Genomic DNA, 12,823 nt, shown 5'->3' on the forward strand with positions numbered 1-12,823 from the left:
TGCTGAAGATGTCTCCAGCAAGGTCATTCTGTCCTTTAAGCAGAATTTTGAGTGGAATATCATCTCCCACAGGATAGTCTCTTTTTGCAATAACTATCAACAAAAAAAGCAGTAAGAGGAAACGTTAATAACTTGGAAAGGGAAGCAACTCAAATGTCATCCAGAACAGGGGAGAGAGGGGGAAATCTATAAGTCTATTAAAACATCATTTTCTTCTCCTGATTGATATTTAAGGGGATCAGAAGCAAAAATTCAAGGCAGCATTTAGAATCAGCCAGGCTGCTAGCTTAATATTTCAGAGCACCTGTGTTTCTCATCAAATGTGCTACCAAAAAGGAGTGGTTAAAGAGGCTTTGATCTGACTTTAAATACCTCCAAACATTAGTAGCTGGAGGCATTTTAATCTGATTTTACTGGAGCTGGGCTAGGTTTAAGGGAAACAGAAACTAAAATTAAGTTCACATTTTCCCATCAATCCTTGAAGTTTCTAACGCACCTCTGACCCTGAAGGTAGGGGTGGCCAAGAGGAATATCTTCAGGTGGTTCACACATGGGTGACAATGAGGGTACAACATCTTGGGAACACACAGTGTTTCAGAAGCTTATTGGGTGCAATAAGAGCTTTTTAAAGTTAATATACCCATGCTGTCTTTCATTTTGGACGCTATGGCTTAGTGTTTAATTGTTTTTTTTAAGGCAATTACCCAGAAAATTAACCTTTCAAAGGTATGTTGGCAATTATTTCAGTACTGAAAATAGGAAATACTGAACTTTTCTAAGAAGTGTGCGTAAAGACACATGTGCAATAGCACTGATACCAGATGTACTTGTTTTGTCTAGCAACCGCTTGTGGGCCTTTTGAGCAGCAGCCTTGCTTGATTATGATAAAAGCTGACTATCTACGAAGTGTACGGAAGAAAGCAGACGGGCAATGGTAGGGTTTGTATCAAAATCCAGTGTGTTCACATAGCCACTTGTGCGCCCATCTCCCCAAAGTTTCCCCTTACGACATGAGCCCCTCCCACACATACTCAGCAGCTTTGCACAATTGCAGGCAATTCAATCTTTTTTTAAAAAAAAAACCCTCTGATTTATGAATGTGGGATATTGTGCTTCTGTATCCACAATTCAAAACACCAGAAAATATCTGCACTTTATCATACCCATGCTGCAATCAGCAAAAGGATGCCAAGCTTTACCTAGCAAGGGCAGCCTGAATATTGACAACACCAATAGGAGCAGTCAAGATGGTCTACAGGAAGCCCTCTTGTGCTCACGACCAATCATAATGTGACACCAAGCATGAGAAACATTCAGAAGCTGACTCATTTTTTCCCCCAGTTTACCACTTCTCACCCCAATACAAAATAATTGTCTTTTTCAAAAAAACAAGTGTGACTAGTACAAGAGAGTATCCTTGACTGCTGGCAGTTTCAAAAAAAATTGTTTTTTTGTTTGGGCTGCCCTCAATTTTAGAATTGCCTTGTAGAATGTTAATTTGGTCTGCAGAGTAACATCACTGCATTCTCATACAGTGATAATAGTGGATTGCTTATGGGAACTAAGTTTCCAAGAGTAGGTATTCTCAAACCTTGACCTGTTCCAAGGATTGAGAGTAATTCTGATTAATTATGGCTCAAAATATGCTTGATTTTATCTGAAGGTATGTAAAGCACTGTCATTGTAGACCAGGACAAGTGTTATGGGCAGAATCAACCATCAAATAAAATTTGTACAGCCTCCAATTAAAAGAGTCGGAGCCAGTGTGCTGCAGTAGACAGAACCAAGTCTCAGGAGAAGTAGGTTTAGAATAGGGATTAGGAGATCTGGAATGCAATCTATTATCAGACATGGAAACTCACATGGAGCTGGCCAAGGGGTGCCACACCATGAATATTTCGCATATCTCAAAAACTGAATTAGAGAAACTTGGAAGTAACTTGACAGCATATAACAACAAGAACCAGCAGTTTTAGAAATAGTGCAAAAAATAAAGACTCAAGGGCAAAGGGCATACTAACAAGTCCATTCAGACATGAGAACAAACCTATCCATTCCAAAGGAAATCAACCCGGAGTGGTCACTGGAAGTGCAGATCCTGAAGCTGAGGCTTCAATGCTTTGGCCATCTCATGAGAAGAGAAGACTCCCTGGAAAAGACCCTGATGTCTGGAGAGTGTGAAGGCAAGAGGAGAAGGGGACGACAGAGGTGGTTGGATAGTGTCATCGAAGCTTCCAACATGAATTTGACCCAACTCCGGGAGGCAGTGGAAGACAGGCGGGCCAGGCATGCTCTGGTCCATGGGGTCACAACACGACTAAACGACTCAACAACAACAACAACAACAACATATACGTTACTCATTACACAACATGAACACTCTGCAAAGGTACTGAAGGTTAATCAAGTGTTTAAGGTGCTACCAGAACAAATATTTTATTTGGTTTATTACAAAACAGAAAATAAGCTGTGAAATCCATGAACAAATACAAAAAAAACCCCAAAGTGGATAATGCCTTTGTAAGATCACTAAAAAATCAAAATAGGTTAACTTCTGAGTCCCACAGGACACTTCTTCAGGCTGGGCATTGCGGTCTGAGGAGGGGAAACATAAAAGTCCCAACCAGAACTTGACGCTTCAGCATCTGTAAAGAGAAATCTCATGATGAAGGGTGAAAACTTCTAGAAGCAGCTTGAGGGATCTTAAGTCAGCTAAGGAGATATGGTTAATATTTTGTCCAACATAGCTGGGCCCTAAATGTTATCACACTACACATAATAGATTGAACCTTTTTCATTTGGCTGATATTCATGCTGCAGGCAAGGAAATCATTATTGTCTTGGGACATGTGATGTTCTTCTAGCCAGTTGAACACTACAGTGGGTGAGCCATGGGCATATCCTATCCCATCATGCTTTGTAGAACCCCCAGCTGGAGACACTTCAGTCTGAGATATACTAAAACCACTAAGACACCAAGTCTTCCTTTGGTTTATCCTTGTTAGTTAGTTAGTTTGTTTGTTTGTTTGTTCGTTCGTTCATCTGTTTTTAAAAACATATATAGGCTTTGTATTGAGGGCATATTTGAAGACAAGATGACATTATTATTTTTTTTAAATTCATCACTTCCAATTCTATATGTCAAGATTATTCAATGAGATTGGGGATTCATTTCAAAGTTAACAACAGCAGATGGAGACAAGCAATGGGCAGTTTCAACTGAGGTGGCAGCCTCTCTTCAAGTTGGCTAATTGTTTGACAGCCCCTATACCTGGAAAGACTGTGGCCTTAGTGAAGGGGACGGAGCCAAAGGGGAGGGGGGCAAACCTTGGTATATTTTAAAAAAGAAAAAAAATTGGTCTATTATGATATTAGTGTGGGAAAAAAATAATAAAATCCCTTCCAAATTACCCTTACCTGATAACATATTAGTGTTAAAAATGGAAATACCCCCAACACTTTTAAGATTTCTGATTAGGATGACATTTAAACTACAATACTGTATTAAAAATCACTGTAATTTTATTTATCAGCTGAAATCCTATTGCCCCTGCTTACACCATGTAAAGCTGATTGCACCATCAGTAGCTGCAATTTTTTTCTTGCTCTAAAGCGCCTGGGGTTCCCCTGTAATTCCTTTCATAGTTGGAAACCTGTGTGAGGGCCATGAGATAGGCAAGGGAAGTATTAAATAAGGGTTTCAGGAATGCTATATTTATTTGCACTCATTTCACACGCTAGCAAGGTTATGCTCAAAATCCTACAAGGTAGGCTTCAGCAGAATGTGAACCGAGAACTCCCAGAAGTACAAGCTGGATTCTGAAGGGGCAGAGGAACCAGAGACCAAATTGCTAACACGTGCTGGATCATGGAGAAAGCCAGAGAGTTCCAGAAAAACATCTACTTCTGCTTCAGTGAGTACACAAAAGCCTTTGACTGTGTGGACCACAGCATACTATGGCAAGTTCTTAAAGAAATGGGAGTGCCTGACCACCTTATCTATCTCCTGAGAAATTTATATGTGGGACATGAAGCAACAGTTAGAACTGGATATGGAACAACTGATTGGTTCAAAATTGGGAAAGGAGTATGACAAGGCTGTATATTGTCTCCCTGCTTATTTAGCTTATGTGCAGAACCACATCATGCGAAAGGCTGGACTGGAGGAATCCCAAACCGAAATTAAGATTGCCAGAAGGAATATCAACAACCTTGGATATGCAGATGATACCACTCTGATGGCAGAAAGGGAGGAGGAATTAAGGAACCTTGTAATGAGGGTGAAAGAGGAAAGTGAAAAAAGCAGTCTAAAGCTCAACATCAAAAAACTAAGATCATGGCCACTGGTCCCATCACCTCCTGGCAAATAGAAGTGGAAGATATGGAGGCAGTGACAGATTTTACTTTCCTGGGCTCCTTGATCACTGCAGATGGTGACAGAAGCTACAAAATTAAAAGATGCCTGCTTCATGGGAGGAAAACGATGACAAACCTAGACAGCATCTTAAAAAGCATAGACACCACCTTGCCAACAAAAGTCCACATAGTCAAAACTATGGTTTTTTCCAGTAGTGATGTATGGAAGTGAGAGCTGGACTATAAAGAAGGCTGACTGCCGAAGAATTGATGCTTTTGAATTGTGGTGCTGGAGGAGGCTCTTGAGAGTCTCCCGGAATGCAAGGAGAACAAATCTATCAATTCTAAAGGAAATCAACCCTGAGTGCTCACTGGAAGGGCAGATCCTGGAGCTAAAGCTTCAATACTTTGACCATCTCATGAGAAAAGAAGACTCCCTGGAAAAGACCCTGATGTTGGGAAAGTGTGAGGGCAAGAGCAGAAGGGGACTACAGAGGATGAGATGATTGGACAGTGTCGTTGAAGCTACCAACCAACATGAATGTGAACAAACTTCGGGAGACAGTGGAAGACAGGAGGGTCTGGTATGCTCTGGTCCATGGGGTCACGAAGAGTCAGACATGACTTAACGACTAAACAACAACAATATTTTTTTAACATGGAGATTTTAAAATGTTTTAAAAGTTTTTAATCTTGGCTTTTGCCTTGATATATTTAATTCTTAAAATATAACTTCTATACTATTTTAAAGCTGTTGATTACTGTATAGTTTTAATCGTTCTGAGCTACCTTGGGTCCCTTACAGGGAAGAAAGTGGCATATAAATAATACGCATGCGTGCGTGCGTGCGTGCGTGCGTGCGTGCGTGCGTGCGTGCGTGCGTGCGTGCGTGCGTGCGTACGTACGTACGTACGTACGTACGTACATACATACATAGGGATAACTTTACCAGTACTGAGAATTGTCAATAATTAAAGATGTCTGTTCCTGTCCCACATCTCCCAAGGCTTCCCAACAATGAAAGGGATTGCATGGGAGCAATACATGTAAATTATGTCTGTCTGTACCAATGAAAACAGGCATAAACACCAGCATTTTTTTCACATTAGTTCTTTCCAATTGAAAGGCGAGCATAACAGTTTATAAATCAATCCCCTGAGCATTTGCTATTACAATATGCTCTGATGCAAGCCTGCACTGCAGTAGTTTTCTACATCCTTTTCTGAACCCTTTACATTTACATTCTCTGTATCTCACTATATATTGTTTACTTAATCTAGTTAGGAATAAGATCTAGGATTAGTAGATTCCTAGATCAATATATCTTATAAACCAATAGGGAAATATTACATTAGGGTTAGGGCTCTTTGAGTAGGGAACCAAAATGTTGTTATATATAGACCGATAAGTTAATATATTTTGTATCTGTTTATGCATGTGTAATTTTCATTTGAAGGATTTGTGTTCTGCTGCAGCAGAATAAGATACAGTACTGTTCTTCTTTGGGTAGAGTCTGCAGGCAGTATGAAATGTGGGTGTGGTAGGAGAAGCAGGCACTTGGGGAAGGCTGCAGGAATGCTTTCTGCACCCACTGCAGTAGCTTTGACTAGGAGGAGTTGGGGGGGGAGAGAGCCTACAACTGTTGAGCTCCCCCAACAAAATCTGCCAGACAACTGTCCTGTTTAGCACTGACACTATAAAACAGCAGCAGCCAGCAGTACAAAGTGTTTGTGTCTCTGCCAGTAGATGGCAGAGAGACCTCTGGTTCAAGGTGAGACAGACAGGAGTGAACCTCAGATATGCCCGGTTATGTCTTGATACCATCCAGCCAAAAAGGATGGTTCCCAAGGAGCCAACATGCCAGAGAAAGACGAAGAGGACATCAGCATGCAGAGTTCCAGATGTCTAGAAATTCCTTTTTTAAAAAATTCTGAATCCTGAGTCCAACGATCTCTAGTTCCAAATTCTGAATCTGAATTCTGAATCCAAATGTTGGTGCAAGTGCTAGTGCCTATTTATTTTGCTATCCCCGCCTCCTCTCTCTCTCTCTCTCTCTCTCTCTCTCTCTCTCTCTCTGTGTGTGTGTGTGTGTGTGTAGTGCTTTCTCTGTTTGATTTTGTAAAAACTGTTATTTGGTTATTTTACTTTATATCTATTCTATTAAAGGTGTAGATTTTTCTTATTTCTATAGTAACTGTTATATTTGCTTGCATTGTGTATACGGGACAGGGGGTGGATTTTGTGACTGAGCCAATATACCACTGGGCTATGCAGTTGCTGATGGCTGTCCACAGCTTGGGGTATTTCCATCTTGCTGTTCTTGATGCTCTTTGTTGTTTGTTTTGCTGAATGTGTTCTTTCTCATGTACAACAGTTTGCTGTTGGAGTAGATTGATTCTTTGTTGCCCTTCCTCTGCTTTTTTGTTTTTGGAGTAGCTTTTAAGGGTTCTCTAGAACTTCTGCAGTGCTAGAAAACATGAATGGGGAAAAACAAAACAAATGACTCAAAGTAAGTGCTTCCCTTTAAAAAAAAAAACATAAGAGCCAGTATGTGAAAGATATGAAAATTAAAGAAAATGAAAGAACCAAAAATGAAAGTAATTTTAAAAAATCACTGCGCACATCTGTGTTCTAGAATCTCAATAACTTTCTTCATCACATTCAATGAACATAGAATTTGACCTTTCTTGTGACAGTACCTTTCATGATTTTGAGGAGCCTTCCACTTTTCAACTTTTTAAAGACTATCAGTAATGTTTTTTTAATTATAATTCACACAGACAAGTCTAATACCTGCCCAAGAGGTGAGTCCTTCATCCAAACTGTCACTTTTCCAAAGCTTAAAAAAATGGAGCAAGCATCGCTCATTGGCTTTTATATCATCATCATATATTTTACAATAGTAAAAGATAGTGATAACTGCAACGGACACATATTTGTCCTTTGAAGCTTTTGTTGAATAAGAGTTTCACTCCTACTTTCCTGCCACTCATATTGTGTGTTCCATCATTACATTGGTTTATTAATTTGAATGGTTCCACACTGTTTTCTTCAAGCACTTTCGATGCCAGCTCTGTAAAGAATACAGCATAAATAGTGATGGTGATCACTCACATCAGTGATTGATAAACCTTCCCATTTTTTCACATTTGTTGTTGTTATGTACTGTCAAGTTGCTTCTGACTTATGGTGACCCTAGGAATGAGCATTCTCCAGAATGTCTTGTCCTCAACAGCCTCTCTTAGCTCTTGTAGACTCACGCCCGTTACTTCCTTTAGGGAACCAGTCCACCTCATATTTGATGTTCCTCATTTGCTGCTGCCTTCCACCTTTCCCAGCACCTTTTCCAGAGAATCCTGCCTTCTTATGATGTGCCCAAAGTAAGACAGACTCAATTTCCTCATGTTTGCCTCCAGACTTGATTTGATCCAGGAGCCACTTGTTTGTCTTTCTGGCAGCGCAGGGTATCTGCAAAACTCTCCTCCAGCACTATATTTCAAACAAATCAATTTTTTTTCCTGTCAGCTTTCTTCACTGTCCAGCTTTCACAACCATACATGGTGATTGGAAACACAAGAGCATGGATGATCTTGGTCTTGATTTCCAATGGTACAGTACATCCTTGCACTTTCTCCTAAAGCAACATTTTTACAGTTTTTTTTTTTAATTTTATATTTTTGGTCTTCAGAAGTATCTTAGAAAAGTGTATAACATGTTATACACTTTTCTGTGTCTTCCCAAACAGCTTGTGTCATGACGTATTTGACTCCATTATTTATTCTGGAGATTCATAATTTCCAGTTCTTCAAATTTGTCTGTCCAAATCACACAGAGATCAGATGCCCACATACCTCTCAAGCTTTTGGAGAATATGTTATTGAAACTGCAAATGAACTGAGTCCAGACTGGACGTGCTCATATCTTGAATCATGAAATTATGGGTGCAGGTTTTACATCCCACCCATCTCAACCCTAGACACCATTAGAGCACACTGTGCTTTATAAACTTTCCCCCAGTGTTGTGAGTATGATGTAATCCAATTGTTTGCACACAGCGCACAGTCATCTGTAGAACTGAGGTCTACTCACATAGTCTATATGGCTAGGCCCCCTGTGGGATCTGTCACCTCACCTGTGATGTGTCTGAGTGAACCAAATCTTCTCTCATGTACAGTCATCACAAGCTATAAACACCAGAATAGGGCTACAGTATAAGGCAGAGCTTGGAAAAGTTACCGGTTTTGGGCTATATATTCCAGAATAACCCAGGTATTCTGGGAGTTGTGGTCCAAAATGTGTCTTTGTAGTTCCATGGTGACTTACATAATCCAAAATGTGACTTTTCTGAGGTCCAAAATGGATTCCAGTTTTCTGAAGACATTTGATACTGGTGTCACGCCAATTTCTCTAAGACTATAATCCTTACATGAGAATAAGTCTCACAACACTCCTCGGGGCTTACTTTTGAGTAGACATGTAGAGGAGCATATTGTCAGTCAATGATAGATATTCACTGGGCAGATGATGTCCAATGAAAGTATTCACCAAATGTGGTTCATCTCTGTGGCCACCTTCTAGAAAGTCCTGCATTTTTATGATGACTTTTCTCTACTCTTGTGTCCACAGTCCTACAACTTCAAAAACCTGGTTTCAGTGCAGCCATCAAACAGCTTTTGGGTGGGTGGTTGAGAAATGCCACATCTCTGTTTCACGTCTTTAAAAGTTTTGACCAGCCTTTCCTTTGAATTTCCCTTTGCTTTGAAGATGATAACGTTTGTGTGTGTGTGTGTGTGTGTGTGTGTGTGTGTGTGTGTGTGTGTGTGTGTGTGTGTGTGTGTGTGTGTGTGTGTGTGTGTGTGTGTGAGAGAGAGAGAGAGAGAGGGGGGGGGGGAGGGAGGGAGGGAGGGAGGGAAGGAGGGAGAGAGCCAATAGGTAGGAATCAAGGGAGCCTGGAAATATTGCCGTGTGGAAAAGCCTGCCCATCATTCTTGTCTTTCAGGATGCTGTGAAAGGCAGGGAAACTGTTTTTAATAAACAAGAGTTCAAACAGTGAGGCTCTGTAGCCAGCAGTCATGCCATAAACTCTAAACTTTACATGAAAACTCTCTGATTGCTTTGAACTCTTCCCCCACCCTAACCCTTTGGCAGAGGATTTCAGTGTTTATGCTCCACACACACACACACACTTTTTTCTTTTTTGGTGGGGAGATTTGCTGGCAGGATCATAAGGAGGGGTTTATATATATATATATATTTTAAACAATCTCCTGCCTTCAGAAACCACTAATGCCCACTCAGAAACATCAAGGCATTGCTTTGAAGTGCCTTCTGGCTATAACCCTCTTACACTCTTTGGTTACGAGGCAATCAAATAATTATATGTAGGCCGAGGGTGGTGGAGGAAATATGTTTAACCTGGTAATTAAACACATCATGCTGGACAGTTGTGAGGTCATATATATATATATATATATATATATGCTATTATAAACCTACATATATTTGCCCGTGTGAGAGACTGCCATGACGGAATAGAGGTGGTTTGTCACTTATTTTAATGGTGGTTATTGATTTTGTGTTAAACATCTTTGTAGGTTTATAATGTCATATTTGTGTTTTATAATATATTATATTATATTTGTGTATTGTGTATTATAAACCTACATAGATTTATAATATATGCAAATATATACGACGTTATAAAAGATGTTTAACATGAAATCAATAACCACCACTAAAATAAGTGACAAACCACCTCCATTCTGTATTGGCAGTCTCTCACACAGGCCAACACCCACCCACCCCAGTTCCTCCTCTGCTTCCAGCAAAAGCCCTGTCTGTTACCATGACATTCAGAGAGCAAACAAGGCTTTCGAGACCCAACCTGACTACACAACCTAAGCTGGAGTGTGATTTTGTTGGGGGTATGTGTGTCTGCATGTAATTGCTCTGCTTGTTGCAACCTGTGCTGACTGAACACGAGCCATCTCAACATGGGAGTGAACTGGTCAATGCTGATGAAAGTGTCTTTATTACTGCCTGCCTAATTTATCATTGACTCCTGTTTTCCTATTATTTTCCTATTCCATAAATTCTGAGCAATGCATAATTATTGAAGAGAGGGTCTTACACACACACACACACACACACACACACACACACACACACACACACACACACACACACACACACACACACACACACACACACACACACACACACACACACAAGGGATTGGGTGGGGAGGTTATCTCATAAATACCAAAGAAGGAAATGTTAGTACCGTCAAAAGGGGTTAACAAATAAATATTAATGAATCGATATCTATCTCAATAAGAATCCACGAACAATTAAATGTTAACCTTATTTTACCAATCTATCTGTGAAGATTCTCAGTCATCCCGGTGAGGTTATCTGGAGGCTGAGTCATGGCAACTGGCCGTCTTTATTGTTAGGTTCAAACGTTTCACTACTCATCCAAGTAGCTTCTTCAATCTGAGGAGAGTTGGTAGTAGACCCCTGATATAACTTTTTCTTACCAAGTGTGAACCAAGCCTAACAGGCATGCACAGACCTGTGACCCTAGAAAAGTGTGGAGAAAGCAGCCCAGGCTCACGCCTTTCCTCATGTAGAGAGGACCATGGTGAGAACACTACTGTCCTCCCTACAGCCATGCCCTCCCACCCAGGGCCTGAAGAGTGGGCTGGTTTACCCTCAGAGTCAGCGGAGGGCTTGGTCGCCCTGGAGCCCTCAAACATCAGCAGGGGGGAAGGAAGTGGGAAGTCTTAAGCAAAGGATACCAGTTTCTCTCCCTGTTCCTGGCTCTGCAAACCCCACAGGCGGATTGGCGACCAATTCCTGAGGGAAAATAAGTCCCGGGTGCACCCATGGCAGATGAGAGCTATAAAAGGGGCCTTACCATGAGGCACGGGACAAGAAGAAGGATGTAACAGTTTCAAGGACTCTAAGGTGCATGGGGGGAAAAACTCAAAGCCCCAAATCTTGTTACTTACTTATGCAAACAGCCTAACTTTTGGAAATGAATGGCCATGTGTTAAGAAATCTCTGTAGACATTATCGGTTGCACACTGAGTCATGCAACTCTGCTGCAGTTGGTGATGTTTACAGAGATGTCTTAATTTGAAACCTGACACCATTTGTGCAACAGTGTAGCAGGATTTCAGCTGTCAGCTGCATTAGATCCCCAGAAAAACACACAAGGCTGTAATTTTCCAAAATAATTCTCAAGCTTTGTGAAGCTTATATAGTCTGAAGAACAACATCTCCTTCAAACTCAAGGAATTAGCATTTCAAGCATAGGAACCAGCAACCAACACCAGTTCTCCCAATGTGAAGGGCCTTACCAAGAACCTGAACACAGAAACTATTGAAAATTGGAGGACAAGTGGTGGGAAATATATGCTGGCTCCAAATTACTGGTATAGGCGAATAAATGCGCTCTGGATTTTAATGCATGGGAAGACTGTGTAGAGGCTAGCTCTCCCATGGTGTTAAGTTCCTAGAAAACCTTCCCACTCTCCCTCCCCCATCTTAAGGTTTTTTAGGAACCATTTAGCTATCATGCACTGGGGAGGGTTGACTTTTGTACAGATCAGTGCTTTTAACCAATGCATATTAGGAAGAAAGCAATAGCTGAAGCTTTTTTTCCAGAAAGGATGTGCCTAGTGGGGGAGTTTGATTCTTGCTTGCTATAAGGATGTAACAAAGACACACAAACATCTGGTCAGTAAAAGGCAAACCCAGGTGCCAAGCACTGGAGGAGCAGCTGTAGCCCTGCCTAGGAGTCAAGCAGGTTATGAGATCCACCAGGACTGGCTCGAGACATTCTGGTGAAGAAACAAAGGGCAGCTCTCCCTTCAAAGGCAACCCCAATGGTCTCAGCACCAGAGGGAGACAATCCCAAAGGACCTCTTTCCTTCTCTGGTAGTGAAAAAAAGAAAACAATATAGCAGCCACTTGCAATGTGTGGCCTTTTCATAAGATTGGCTACCTAAGGTGGCTTCCCAATTCTACTTAAGAGTTGGACTGGCCATGAAGAAGATGATGAGCAGATAGCAAATTTGATTGTAGGGTGTCTAATGATCATCATGGAAAAAAGAGAAGAAAGGAAATGCCTCTGCAAAAACAAAAACACAAAAAAACCCCAAAACAAACATATTCCCTTTGGAAATATGATATATACTAATATCAAAGGGCACCTCCTCTAAAATTTTGGGGGAAGGCAACTCCTGAAATGGTTCACAAGCCACTCACAGCTAATTTAGTGCTGGTCATTACCCTAGACACACAAAAATCTGGTCAGTAAAAAGCAAACCCAGGTGCCCATATACCTATTTATAGATTGGCCACCTTAGGTAGCCAATCTATAAATCTGGAGCTGGAGTCCCGGAGGCAGTTCGTGTGTCATTCTGCCAACTCCTGCGACGTCACTGGAACCAATCATATT

This window comes from Pogona vitticeps, chromosome 2 (assembly GCF_051106095.1).
Source record: "Pogona vitticeps strain Pit_001003342236 chromosome 2, PviZW2.1, whole genome shotgun sequence".
Classification (NCBI taxonomy): domain Eukaryota; kingdom Metazoa; phylum Chordata; class Lepidosauria; order Squamata; family Agamidae; genus Pogona; species Pogona vitticeps.